The 13,548-nt window shown below is 46.9% G+C and overlaps 1 long non-coding RNA gene across 1 annotated transcript; it reads left to right on the top strand.

The window, feature by feature from the left end:
• Nucleotides 1-12,592: 12,592 nt before the first annotated feature.
• LOC146187069 (uncharacterized) lies at nt 12,593-13,075 on the top strand. Its single transcript, XR_014707900.1, has 3 exons — nt 12,593-12,639; nt 12,704-12,779; nt 12,965-13,075. It is a non-coding gene; the product is annotated as an uncharacterized LOC146187069 (long non-coding RNA).
• The last annotated feature ends 473 nt before the right edge of the window (nt 13,076-13,548 follow it).

Below are 13,548 nucleotides of genomic sequence, written 5' to 3'. Positions count from 1 at the left end.
GCTGCGTGGAGAAAACAGGACAAAATATTAATAGAGAAGTGTAAAAAACTTTTTGCAGCCCAGTGTCTAAGCCCTACAGCCAAGAGAATTATTGTGATATTCTCTATGTACTCCTGTTAGGCTAGCCATAAACTATAGTGCCCCTTTACAACTGACGTCGCTACTCTACATCCACCTCGTTCTGTGCCGCACCACACTCCTGAACTTTGTGGGCGATTCCTCTGCCCGAGGGATGCGTACGACAAACACACAGTGGGCCGGATAACAAACATCTTTTATCTCACGTTAAGCGCGGGCGTCGTCGAGGCTGTCCGGGGTCGTCGTCCGGGTGGCTGCGGTTTGTTTCCGCGGAGAGAGCCAGGAGGGAAGCAGGAGCGACGAGCCAGGGACCAAGAAGAAGGCGACGGCGGCGCGAGGCTGCCTTTATAGCCCCCTCGCGCGGGACCGGTTATCCCCGAACGAGCGGGGAAAGGGAAACAGGCACGCGCAGGGGGCATTGGGATAGTGGCGCGGCCTTTGAATGCGCGGCGCGCCACGAGCCCTACATCTTCCCTCCCCTCAGCGTCCGACCCGGGCTCCGCCAACAGCCGGTCCATGTCCATGTTCGAGCCCGGGTCGGCGTAAAATATGAAGGCTTGTCGCCTGGCTCTGGCGGGATGCCATCTCAGCTGGTCCGTGGGACGGGAGAGGCAGCAGGCATGGCGGGACTGTTCCGGCTGGTCCCTCTCCGGTAGCGGCCACATCCACGGGGTCACCGCGCAGCTGGGCTCGGCCACGGATACGACTGGCCGCGGCCCTGAGCTGCTGCTCTACATCGTTGACCCCTTTCGACGTGGCGCCGTGCTGGATGCACATTGCAGCAGGCGTTTCCGCCACGGGCACACCTGGCTTCCTGAGGCCCGTACTCCAGGCCTGGGCAGCGGGCTTCAATCCAACTCGTTGAAGACGGCCAGCATGGCCCCGCTGGTCACAATAATGGGCCACAAACTAGGGGGGTACCCCCTGTTTAAGTGGCCCCTCCTTGAACCGAGCGCTGGGTGCAGTTTCCCGCCCCAGCGACGGTGGTTCATCTGGCTGCTGCAAAATCTTATCAGAATGCATTCTGAAAGAAGCAAGGACGTTAGACAAAGTAGTGCACTACCTTGGCCTTAGGTTATAGCGTCGGTTGCGAACCGGGTTGCTACCTGCATCGCTTTGAGCTTCCCCCGCTTCGCAGTTATCGTCCTTGCGAAGGTGGTAAGCTTTCAAGTCTGCGACATGCACCGGACCAGCGGTTTCACCGTTCGCCAACAACCGCAGCTGGTAGGTGAGTGGTGTAGTCCGTGCCGTAACTTCGAACTGTCCAACCCACTTGTGCGCTAGCGACGCGGCGAAACCACGCGCTGCGTTACTAAGCGGGTGCGTTCTTTTCAGTACCAAGTCGCCCGTGTTGAAAACGACGTGACGACGACCTTTGTTGTACTGATCCGCTTGCTCCATGCGCGCGACATTATAGCCCCCTCGCGCGGGACCGGTTATCCCCGAACGAGCGGGGAGAGGGAAACAGGCACCGCGCAGGGGGCATTGGGATAGTGGCGCGGCCTTTGAATGCGCGGCGCGCCACGAGCCTACAACTTTCATCAACAGCAAGTTGACAGTTACGTGTGTCACAAGTGCTTGCAATCTTCGACTTATTTAAGCAATCTTTCTGCCCGACGATCGTCATGCGAACGAAATGCACATATCACAGCCAGCATCATAGCTTAGAACTTGAATATTGCACTGAGTGCACTTTACCAGGAGCACGGGGATGAAAAAAAAAACAAAATGCAAGAGAAGACGAAACGAGCAAGAGAGACAGGAAACACATTGCTTGAGATTTTCACCCAGTATTTCATGTCACATGTATCCTAACCATGAAAATCAGGTGAAAATTTCCTGCTCGTTTCGTGCTGGCTGGGAGCTACTGGTTTGTACTGGTTTCTGCTGAAACCAGCAGACGACCCGACGATCTTCAGTTGGCTTGAAGGTGTACAAAAGCATGCATTTGAGTTTATGCAGTCCCATACAAAAGCTTGTTGCATACACTTACCGCATTTTTATGCATTTCACTAAAATAACAAAGCATAGAACGGAAGCTATGTACCAATATTTAAAACATGGTTCTGGCAAGTCTAGGTTACATTATAAGAATTATAGTGGGCTGAAATACAACGGTAGACGATCGAAGTACAGGCAATTTTCCAAACAAGCTAAGCATATGTCTGTTCTTTTTCTTTTTTTTCTCTCGAGCAGTAGCCATATAGTGGAATATCGCTATGAGGTATTCCAAGCGTCAGGGACACAAGAAGTTTTATCATTTAGAAGAAACATTTCCTTTATTGTAGCATAGTGCACGTTACTGTTTACTTCTGCTGTCTGCTAGCGCAGCAGACGACGCACGCGTCTTATGAGAAATCGGCATTGCAGCGAATACAATCATGTACAAGAAATTTTTTAAATAATGTAAATAATTTTTTATTATGTCACGTATTTCTTGCATTACAGTTTGACAATTGCAGGTTTCTAGCACCTATGACCACGTCCTACGGCTTGAGCCATAGGCTTGAGCCACTTGAGCCTCCACAAGCCAAAAGTGGTTGTCCTGAAGTCTACGCAGTGTAATATCTTGAGGGAGTGCCGATTTTGGCGACAGATGTTCGTGCCTGTGTACCAATGCGTGTTTACGAGCGCGATGCGCCGCGAGTATTTTGCGCTTTTAACATGTTTGGTATGAATTATTTTAGAGCATTTCTACGTAAATTTGAGCGATATGACAATCTGGCAAGACGCAAAAATGCAAAACGACTCTTCTACAAGGCCTAGCACCGCGCTGCAATTGTGGGTAAAAGCTTATTTCTCTCTCGTGTTGTGGGTCTTCACGACTTGTGTAACGTGTTAGGGCTCAGGTCCGGCGGTTCTCAGGCACGTAAGCCCGGCAATGATGACCGCCGCTGATCAAAATCGAGTGAACTACCAAGTGAGGTGATCACTTTTGTTGGCCCGTAGTTCTGCCTAAGTATATTTGACTTATCTGTGACCCCTTAAAAACACATGTCCGATTGGATTGTTGCTACCTGGCAGATTTGCGAGGACTAATTTATGACACTGGGGAAGACCAACAGTAACGCAAGCATGTCCGGCAGTGATGGCCACTACTGATGAAAACGGAGTGAACTACCGAAGTGAGGTGGTATGACCCCGTAATCCCAAATGGGCCGTATTTTTGTACGCAAGTAAAAAAAAAACGTAACCTTAAACGCCTCCGATTGTTAGTGCTGCCCGTGAAGCGGTACTATAATAGTTACGTTTAAACTACGAAGCAAGCCTGGAGATATATAAACAGGCAAGAAAAAAAAACGCAGAAGCTCCGGCCGAGCTAATGCGCTCCGCCGCAGTAGCAGTAGAGTACGGTGTTAGTTTTCAAAACTAAGTTATGCTTGCCTTTACTGGTTATGGTTATAGTTCGAGGAGCTACATCGCAGTGCAGCTTTGCGAGAAAAAAGCTCAGCATGCTCAGAGGAAAGTTACTTTCGCCTGCAGTTTCGCGGGAGGCAGAACGCGCAGTACTGATATTAATGCTATAGTCGATATATTAAAAAAGGAGTATTGCGCTCAGAGCGGCAAGGACGAGAACGGAGCAAAGCACGGACAAAGGCCAGGCAATCTTCATCAGTCGGCGATCCATGGTCGGTGGACAGGATCGAAAGATCGATAAGCCTTGTGCAGGCAAACTCAATATTATACGACTTAACTCACTTCGACCATAAAGATTCGAAAAGAAAGAATGTCGTATGGACCGCAATTGCCAAGGCAAAGTGCATTTTTGTCCTGCCATAAATTCTTGGTGCTCTGTGGTATATAACATTAACAATACTTTGAGTCCAGATGCAAATCGTTGTCCATTACACGTGCATGTTTCTTGAATAATGTGGCACGAATGTACGGAAAGGAACAAAAATGCGAACGCGTGCTTTCAAGTACACGTATTCCTTCCATTTGGGGTGCCCTATTATGTATAGTGTCAGCGCATGGACGAACGTTTGTGTGTGGCTTAGGACAGGAGGGAACCAGTACACTACCAGTCAACCTTCACTTCAATTGCCATGCATTCTTTTTTTTATGCATTCAGAGGAACTCTGCAGGAAGAAGTGGAGATATTTAAGAGACAAATTTTTCAAGCTGGTAAAGCCACCGAAAGGTGGCGCAGCTGGTGGCTGTGCGGTGCGCTGACCTTTTTTCGAGCTGCTGCGCTTCCTTCAAGGCCACGCAGTGGGCAGGAGGTAAGTCGGTATCACGTACATATCCTCAAACTCGTTCGTAATTATATTGTAATAAATGATTATTCTCCCTGCAAAGGTAGTTCTGACCTGCTTCAACAGTGCACTTGTTATTACGGTACTTCAGCCAAATATCAATATACATAAGGCCTCGCTACTCGTCATGAGGTTGTAATTCTTACGCAGCTGTAGCAGTCCATAATTTATTACTGCAAATGTATTTCAGTATATAGGCATTGTACACATCCATCAGCTTTGGTAATTGCTCTGTTATCTGCTAGCCCATTCATCGCTTCAAGCTAACATACCCGCCTTGATATTCATTCAGGGGGGACATGTACGAAAGTAGTGTTCAGCGCTCCTCTTCCAGCCCCGATCCTGCATTACGTGTAAAATTGGCTGACACCGCAAAATTGCTGCTACAAATTAAAAGCATTCTCACGGCATGCGTTCACTTTTCCTTTGTACTTTTATTGAGATTTGAATGTTTGTGCAATAGTTGCAGGTATACTTCGAGAAATTGCTGCAGGAGAACCTTTGTGCTCGGTCCTGTCCCCAGAAAGAGCAGAGGAGGAATTGGAAAATGGGCCGCCTCATGACGACCCAGTGGAGGCCAACATAGAAGATTACAGCACTGCACAGGCCAAACTGGACAACAGCAGGGCTTAGTCACCATTGCCCTCTTGGTTAAGTGTAAGATTTCCTTGTGCTTATCGAAATATTTTCCTCAAGCAGTAATAACTAAGTGATGCAGTTGTACTGCTTAGAAAGGCAAACGTAATCACACGAAAAACTAAGGAGAATGTTTACATTATAATCAAGATAACAAAGCAATCTTTCAAACCCTCCCATCAGTGTGAATATGCTTGTTGCTTCTGTCCATTTACCAACACAAAAGTCATTTTTCTAGCCTGCATATTCTTATCTTTTCTCAAATCAAGAACCTAAATACATTCATGTGACTTTCAACAGGAGTCTGTGCAACCTGCAGCTGGTTCCTCTGGCTGCTCACAGCAACCTGGAGACAAGACCAGAACCGCCGAGGAAACTCCTGTGCAGTCTGATTCGGAGGAAGCGAAAGCGTGCAGAGTCCAGCTCAGCTGAGACTCTTCTTGGAATATGTGCGAAACAAATGGCGCAGGAAACCTCCCAAAGGTGTACGCAGCGGCACTTGTCAGACCAGTCAAATGCAGAACCTCTTGTTGCAGGAGGACCAATTTCTCGAGGTCATGCCTAAAAATGTTCAAACGGCCATTTTGTCTCGGTTTTTTTCGGACGTTTCTCACCATCTGCCTGAAAACGAATGAAAAGCTTTACAATTGATGGCCAGCTTGCAGTGCCAGCATGGCGCTAGGACGCTACATGTTTTGGGCATTTGTTTGCTAGGTTACATTTCTTGAATGCCTAATGGTGCCCTTGTTGTGCTACCGCTGGCGTGGCTTTGGTCTGCACGTGATGCAACGCGTCCTTTCCGAGGTGTTCGGATGGCGCACGCTCAAACCGCACCACTTTTGGTGTGCCTGCCAGCATGCACAACAAGCATCCTAATGTGAATAGCCGTCTGCAACAGGTCTCCGTGCCGCATTTAGGAATTCAAGCTATGTCCGGTTTGCAGTGCCAGCCAGTGTCGACTGTGCGTGCATTCTGTATTGATTGTTCCTGGTGGGATTGCTTTTCATCGATGTTGTAAAGCACTTCGTCAGTTTACGGTAATGACATCATTGGGTTGCAGGCCTCAATTATTTCTCATCATGTAAGTGTACCGAACCAAGCGGCCCGTACACACCTGTTCACGGTGCAGTTATTCCAAGCTGATCATGATCGTTAGTTTTTTTGTCTATGTGCCAAACCAGAACTGAAACTGCCTGGCATTGTTGTCTTCAGTACAGCTTCAGCGTGAAACAAAACGCACAACAAATAAAAATATGCAATTTTTGATTTTTAATAAATTTAAACGAACGCAACAATTATCAAGTTTGAATAGACAGTAAACTTTCAATTTTAAATGCGTTATTTAGGATACGGCTGTCTCGTGGTGTTTGCAGTATGTATTTGCGCACGCTGCATGCGCGGGCTTTTTGCGTGCGTGCTCGTGGTGCGTGAAGATTCAATGGCTTCAACCACTTCAACCACGATGCTAGGAGCCCTGATCGGGGACAGCCAGCTGAAGTTTCTGAATAACACGCGAGTACTTGTGCCGAAAAAAAGTACAAACGCGCACGTTCAGCTTCAGCGGCACAGATACCCGCCTGCTGCTCTTGGAGCTCTTGAAGTTGCGGCACCTGGATTTTACGGCCGTCTGCGTCGGTGGGAGCGACCTGTGCACCGACAGGTCGCCAACGGGCATTGCAGAGGACATAAAGGTACGCAATAATGGTGGGCTCTAAATGTATCACAGTTGCTCTGTTGCGGGCACTCCATCAGTGCCTTTATCATAGGTGTTTAGCCTTTTGTCGGTATTCGTGGCGGTGCTATAAAATTGTTTTACGGGAAATGAAAGGCGCAGTATCTATCACACGTTCTCCGGCAAGTGCGAGTTTGGACGGTACACCATCGCTTCTGTCGCGATGCATTCCTTGGCACACGTTCATGTGGACATTGCAGATTGCAGGGATGCATCCCGCCTCGGCCAATCAGAGAAGAGCAAAAGCGGGACACATTTTGTCCACGACAGCATGAGCCATTAAAGGCTTTCGCCTTTAAAAAAAGGTGGCATACGGTCATCCGGTTAGCGCATCATTATCAGGTTTTTTTATGTTGGATGACTTTTCCATTTTGTTCTCCGTATATAGTAATGGTGATTTTTTCTTCCTTGACTGTGGTTCTAAAGGCCCGCTGTATTGCGGACGAAGTTTTTTATTTAGAGTACCGTCGCGGCTGCACGAAGCAGCGGCCGAAAAAAACGAAGGAAAGGCCTAGGAGAGAGCCGTCGTACGGAACCTTAAAGACATGGAAGATGTTGTGCTGATCGGCGTAGAGGTAAATATCTCCTCAGAAAAAAGCTTCTATGTTATACTTTGCCAATAAAATTGATTCATGCTTTTTCAGTGCATTGCGTGAGGTCATACAAAATGCATGCTGTCAAGTTAAGTTTTATGGGGAGGTAAAGTTGGCAATGCTATGAATAGTTACCCACTGTTATACTCAACTGTTTTTTCTGCTATCGCATAGGAGGCAGATGCATCTCGGCCAAAGAGTGCACTTTGACTTCGGTAATCCTGCGAATGCAACTGATATATGTAGGGTTTGTTGCTTGGATGTCATGGGGCTTGTTGCTCTATGCATAGTGTTGGCAAAATATAATTTTATTGATGGAATTTCAGGGCCGGTTCATTGGACGTGGAGGCGAAAAGAAACGTGCTCTCTACGCCGATGATGGCCACCACGTGTCAAGGGGGTGCGGCATCAAAGCCTTGGCCAAGGCTTTTAGCATGGCTTCAAGAGGCCACTATGGAACACAGTGGGCGCAGGTGGCAAAGCACCGCCAGGTGTGGCGAGTGTGGGAATGCCGCATCTGCAGAGCCAAGGGGCATTTGGATGGACAGTGTCGGCTATTCTTTACTTAAAGGTATTGGAGAGGCACTGAAAGTGCAGTTTCTTGGTCACAAGACTTTTCTTGGTCACAAGACGTATTCCGGAGACGTATGCCGCCGGACGTCCAGCTTGCCGTAATCTCGCGAGATCTCCCGAAATTTCAGCAGAGAGAGTATAAGGGAAGCCAACCCGAGCCAACGAATACTTTGGCCTTTGGAGACCACGGCGTTCTACTGTGAGCACGTGCTTCCCGTCGTCTCAAAGTTTTCCCGGCCATCCCGAAGGAGAAAAAAAAAGGAATGGCGTCATTGAGTGCTGCGAAGCCATTGCCCTAGTCAACAAACATCACGCGTAATCGCTTCAGTGCGGGAGATGACATCATTATACTGAAAAGTGTCTTGGAGCTCGACCCATTTCACGACGCCTGCAAGTGGCTGGAGATTTCGGCCATACTGAGCGCTGCCATTGGTAAAATCTTCGCTCCAAGAAGTGTAAGAGGAAGGTTTGACCTAATCCTCTTACACTTCGTGGAGTGATTATTTTTCCAATGGCAGCGCACAATATGGCCGAAATCTTCACTCCACGAAGTGCAAGAGAAAGGTTTGACCTAATCCTCTTACACTTTGTGGCAGATGACATGGAGAACCTGAGGAGGTAAGTACTTTCGACCTCCATTCTTCAACGCTTGCTTAGAGTGCCAAGATGCTGATATATCCACCTGTTCCAAACTAGATCCGGAACAGGGGAAGAATATAACCCGCGTGAGCTCCTGCTCCAGGAGGCAGCAGACCTGGCGCAGGAGTGCGGCTACAAGCCGCGCGCTGTACAGCGCAAAGCGAAGGCGTCGTCCAAAGAGGCCTCGGTCTCCAAAGTGAACGAGCGCTCCACTGCACTACAAGAAATGGAGGCGTTCGCAAAGGCTTTTGCGAATCCTCCAGCGTCAGAGAAACAGCTTGATTCTGGTAAGTCACTACGCCCTCTGTTCAGACGAGCGGACCAGCTAGCGGATAGTTCGGGGTGGAAAATTAATTACCATATATGACGAAAACGACACTGTTTAGCAGCTCGGAACGGCAGTGACTCGGTGCCTCCCGATCACGTGAGCTCCGAATAGGAGTGGTGGTGGATGATGCTTTCCCACAGTAAAACAAAAACTCATGTTGTGCAAATTAGATTCTTTATATTTCTGTATTTTCTCTTACTAAGCATTGCTCGAGTTGAATAATATAATGCACGTCACGCACCTGCTTTAAATGTCCATGAAAATGTGCACAGCCGCCAGGAGCCACAATAAATAAAAATTGTTTCCAAGACGATTTGCTTTGTCTTCTCAGACAATTGCCTGGCACCATTAGCAGCGCACGCTGAATGCAGTGCCACTGCCAAATACTGCAAGAGATCTTTTCAAACATTTTTTTGTGCTCCAGGCTTATGAACTTTTGTCGCTGTGTCAGCATGTGAAATAAATTGCGCTGGATATTTATACTGCTGTGCAAATTCTGGTAGAAATAATTTACATGAGTTTCTAAATATGCCTTACGGCAAGCTTGCACGCAAAGTTCTATGTGCATTCACAAGTGGCAGAATCTGAGCTGGTTTGCTCACTGTGTTATAAAAATACCTGAAAATTAAATAAGGACACTTGTTAGGGACCATTGCAGCGAATTGCATTGCATTGCAGCGAACAGTGTCTGCACTGTGGTACTTTGCTGGTGTCCTGGCACAACTTTCAGCTACTCTATTGGATCATATGTTGGCAGTTAATTACCAATGGTTCGTATCTTATGGTTATTCAATTTCAGATGAAAAAAACCCGCAAGTTCTGCGCAGCAGCTCCTCAACGACATGGTATCCGTAGAGACACATGATGAAGAAAGTAATCATAACAACTCCCTGAATGGTAAGCGACAACACTTCCCATATTATTTTCTTCAATGTTCCTGTTCAGCATGTTGCAGCAATTTATAAAACACTGTTAAGTTCAGTCTTGTTCAGTTCAGTTATGTTCAGTATATTACTGCAGTGTGCAAGGTGTATCCCCTGCATATATACTTAAAGTGTTATGCACCAACTATACACAATGCTGTTGTGTATGAGCCGGCAAACAGCCCAAGATATCATGGGTGAAGAAATATTTATTTTTCCATTTGTGCTTGCTTCTTATGGCACACCCACAAGTCTGCACGATGTGGAGCCGCTGCAGTCGACTCCAAGCCTGCCGTCAGCGCCATTGAGGGGTGAGGACATATTTACATTATTTTGTGCAGCACCAATTTGTAAATGGTTTTATTCCTCCAAATACATCAAGGAAGTAAAGTTTAAAATTCAAGACTGCTTAGTACAGCTGCAGTAGAGCGTGGTTGTTAGCTTTTGCATGCATGCCAAAACTATGTGCGGACGAGCAGCAGCAACAGTACATTATGTAAAATGTGATGGTTTATGAAAGCAGCGATCAATGGAAATAAATGAGCGGAAAAACAAATCATTCACGCATTTCCATGTTCATTGTAAACACTCACGAGGCCATTCTAATGCTTTATGATTTGGTATACTTGTATGCATTGGTGTTTTAAACCTGTTATCCATTTGGTGGCGTGACAGTTTTTGGTTTGAGAGAAGAACAATATTTTGAAGATAAATTCAAAACAATGAAATTTGATAGCACTTCCACAGACTTATGTAGATACTTCAAAGGTTTGGACAGCAAAAGGGCAAGAGCAAGGAGCTTACAGCAATGATAGACTTGACGCACTTCTTTCTCGGGGCCAATGTCGTCTTTTTTTGCACCACAACAAACCCTTAAACACTCGGTCCAGCCCTCTCTCAGAACTTTGGCCAATAATACACGACACAGCTCTCTAGGTCAATCAGCCAGTGAATCAAACAGTATTGTTAAGCAATGTTTCTGTAGACCTTGGGAATGGGCGAGGAGGCATATAAACATTCTTTTTCACTTCAATAGTGTAGCAGTAGTCGTACAAGGAGTCTATCTGCCACAAAAACACAGGGCATGTCGGATGTCACACACAGCGGATCAGGACAGCATCTGTAGAACTAGGCCCCTAATGGATCAGTGTAATGGCTTTATGGCCATGTCCCTTCTCCCAAACCGCCACCGTTTCTTCTGGGGTGTGTCCTCAGGCACCCCTCTCCAGAATGTATTCATCATCAGGCAAAGCTTGTCAATGAAATGCTCCCAGCTGCCCTCTCGGCGTCACTTTGTTTATGTTACGCTGTCTGCAGACGAAACTTCTCTTTCCACTCCCTGTAGTGCGGTCAACTGTCCCACCTTTGCGAAGGTGTCCATACAAGTTTCGTAAGTGACCAAATACAATTAAGCAGACGTACCACGGCGGTTACGTTTTATTATCGTTTCATTACGGTGATTATCGGTGATGACGCTCGGTTTTGGTTGTCTATGAGGACATATTTGTATGTTTATATGCATGACAAGCACTCAACCAAAACAGTGTACATTCTCATTTCAGCTAACGCTCGACATTCGGTTCAGCAGCGTCGCATTCCTTCGTTTCTTTTTTTTTTTTTTATCTGTGCTCCGTATGCGACATCGTCCTTTTGCAGTTGTGTTTCTTGCAGCGGGTGCGACGCTACATTCAAAACGGTGCTTTCCGAGAGGACAGCTACAGGTGCACGTGTGCCACTGAAAGCTCTAGGGAACAGAGCACGCACCAACGAAGATGTGAAAGAGACAACCAGTCGATACCGCTGGCGGAAATTATTTCTTGTGGTCCACGGTCCTATTCCTTTTTCGACCAATATTTGAGAGTCGCATGATGCACATATTTTACATATTGCATGCCGAGTTGGTTATTTGAGAGGAAGAGCGAGTTTTGAACGGGAAACGTGTGATTTGACGTAGTTTTTTTCATCTGCCTTTTGGTCCTTCCTTTTGTTGTTTCTGATTGGGAAGGGAAAATGTCTAGAAGGGAGCAGTTTCAACTTGTCTTGTAAAGGTGGAATTTGACAAAGAAAAAATGTTTGTAGTGCTTCCCTGCACTACCAAATACCTCTGCAATCCCCCCCCCCCCCCTCCTCCTCCACCTCCTCAAATCTTTTGGGCAGTGTCAACTAGTACAAATACCAGTGAGCGGCAGAGTAACTTCACTCTGCACCATGGCGCCCGCGGTAAGTACACTTATTTTCATCAACATTTTCCGCCAGCTCCCTGCTGTTGAAACCACGTTACAAATTCTAAGTCTTTTTTTAATTTTCTGATGCAGATGTTTCAAAACAATCCCGCTTCACTACACCATCACCAATTAGTTGATGATAGTATGCTTATGCGTTTAGCGGAGCGGGTTTCCGGCCTGAGGCGCAGAAACATCGGCAAGAATACTTTCTGTTTACTTCTTCCATGTGCAGTAGTGGAAATTATGGTTATTATCTACGTACCTAACCTGCATTGTCTTTTCAACACTTTCACCGCACAGAAAGCCCTACTCTTATTCCGGGCGCCAGGGCAGATCAGATATTGAATCGGCTGCGCAGGGTGGCCACAGTAAAGCCCATGGTCGTCGTCCTGGTCGGGACTAACGACCTTACCAGAGTATGCTTTTGTGGATGAGTAACATTTGTGCTTGCGTTTTCATATCTGTGTTTATTTACTTGCAGGCGCGGACCATGGGCGATGCCGAAAGGCTTGTTGCCACCCTGGCACTTATTGTGGAGTGGCTGCGTGAGCGCTTTACGGCCGTCGTGTTGTTGACGTTGCCGCCAGTCGTCCGCAATGCCATGCACTGGCGAATTCTCAATTCTGTGAATCGATGAATCCCGGAGCAAAGCACGGGTAAGTTTGGGATTATGAGCGTTTAATCCAGCAAATGTTAATGATCGCTTTTATTCCTTCGCAGGAAGCGTGCTGGCGTTGCAGATCCATCGCCTCTTTGTGCACGGCAAGCTGCGCGTGAAATATTGATTTTTTGAGAGGTATGCAAGAGCTTATATAGCGTGCTGTTGGGCGAGTAATTGGTTCGACATTCTTCAAACAACTGGCGAAAAAAAAACGTACAATACGTATGTAAGCCGCTTCGGCCAAGCGATAAACACGAAAAGAAAGGTTGTTGTCCATGTCTTCTGCAGTGTTCCGATTTACAATAACTTTTTTTTTCCAGGAGGATCGGCGCAGACCGTCGAACAGACGGTGTGCATTGGAGCGCGAAAGGGATAGACGCCGTTGTTGATGTCCTTGGAACAGTAATAACTATATAAATTCTTTGATGCAGTGATGTCTCACGACGTATAGACCCTAAGCAAGCAGAGCTGTCATCCTGTGGGAGTGATTGCCGTGCAACGCTTGACATGCTACATTCGTGTTCTATGTTCACATGTGTGCGTAGTGCGCTCTGACTGCCGCGGCTGACCTGATTCGGAAAATATCTTGTAAAGACTGTCATGGAAGAGTAATGTGTATAACTGCGAAATGTTTTCCAGTCATTGTTTTCCCTACAGAAGGAGAGAAGAGCGAAGCAATTTTGCTTGAGATGGGAACACATCAATTATTTCTATCCTACCAAGAGGTATGTGTGTGTTTTTCAATGTGGATCTGTTTTGGCCAGCGGTCAGATGCACCTGACTTGCGCCAAGAATATCGCGTGGCTTATGCGACCTTGGAACAATGAGGGCCGATGAGTGAACAGCAATACAGAAAGGGTGCTTTGAGAGGCGACTGAACGTTCGACTATTTTCTAGGCTATTT

Source organism: Amblyomma maculatum, chromosome 6, assembly GCF_055883805.1.
Source record: "Amblyomma maculatum isolate TAMU_Amacu chromosome 6, ASM5588380v1, whole genome shotgun sequence".
NCBI lineage: Eukaryota > Metazoa > Arthropoda > Arachnida > Ixodida > Ixodidae > Amblyomma > Amblyomma maculatum.
The sequence above is the reverse complement of the archived record's forward strand: the minus strand, read 5'-3'. Positions and strand labels throughout refer to the sequence as shown.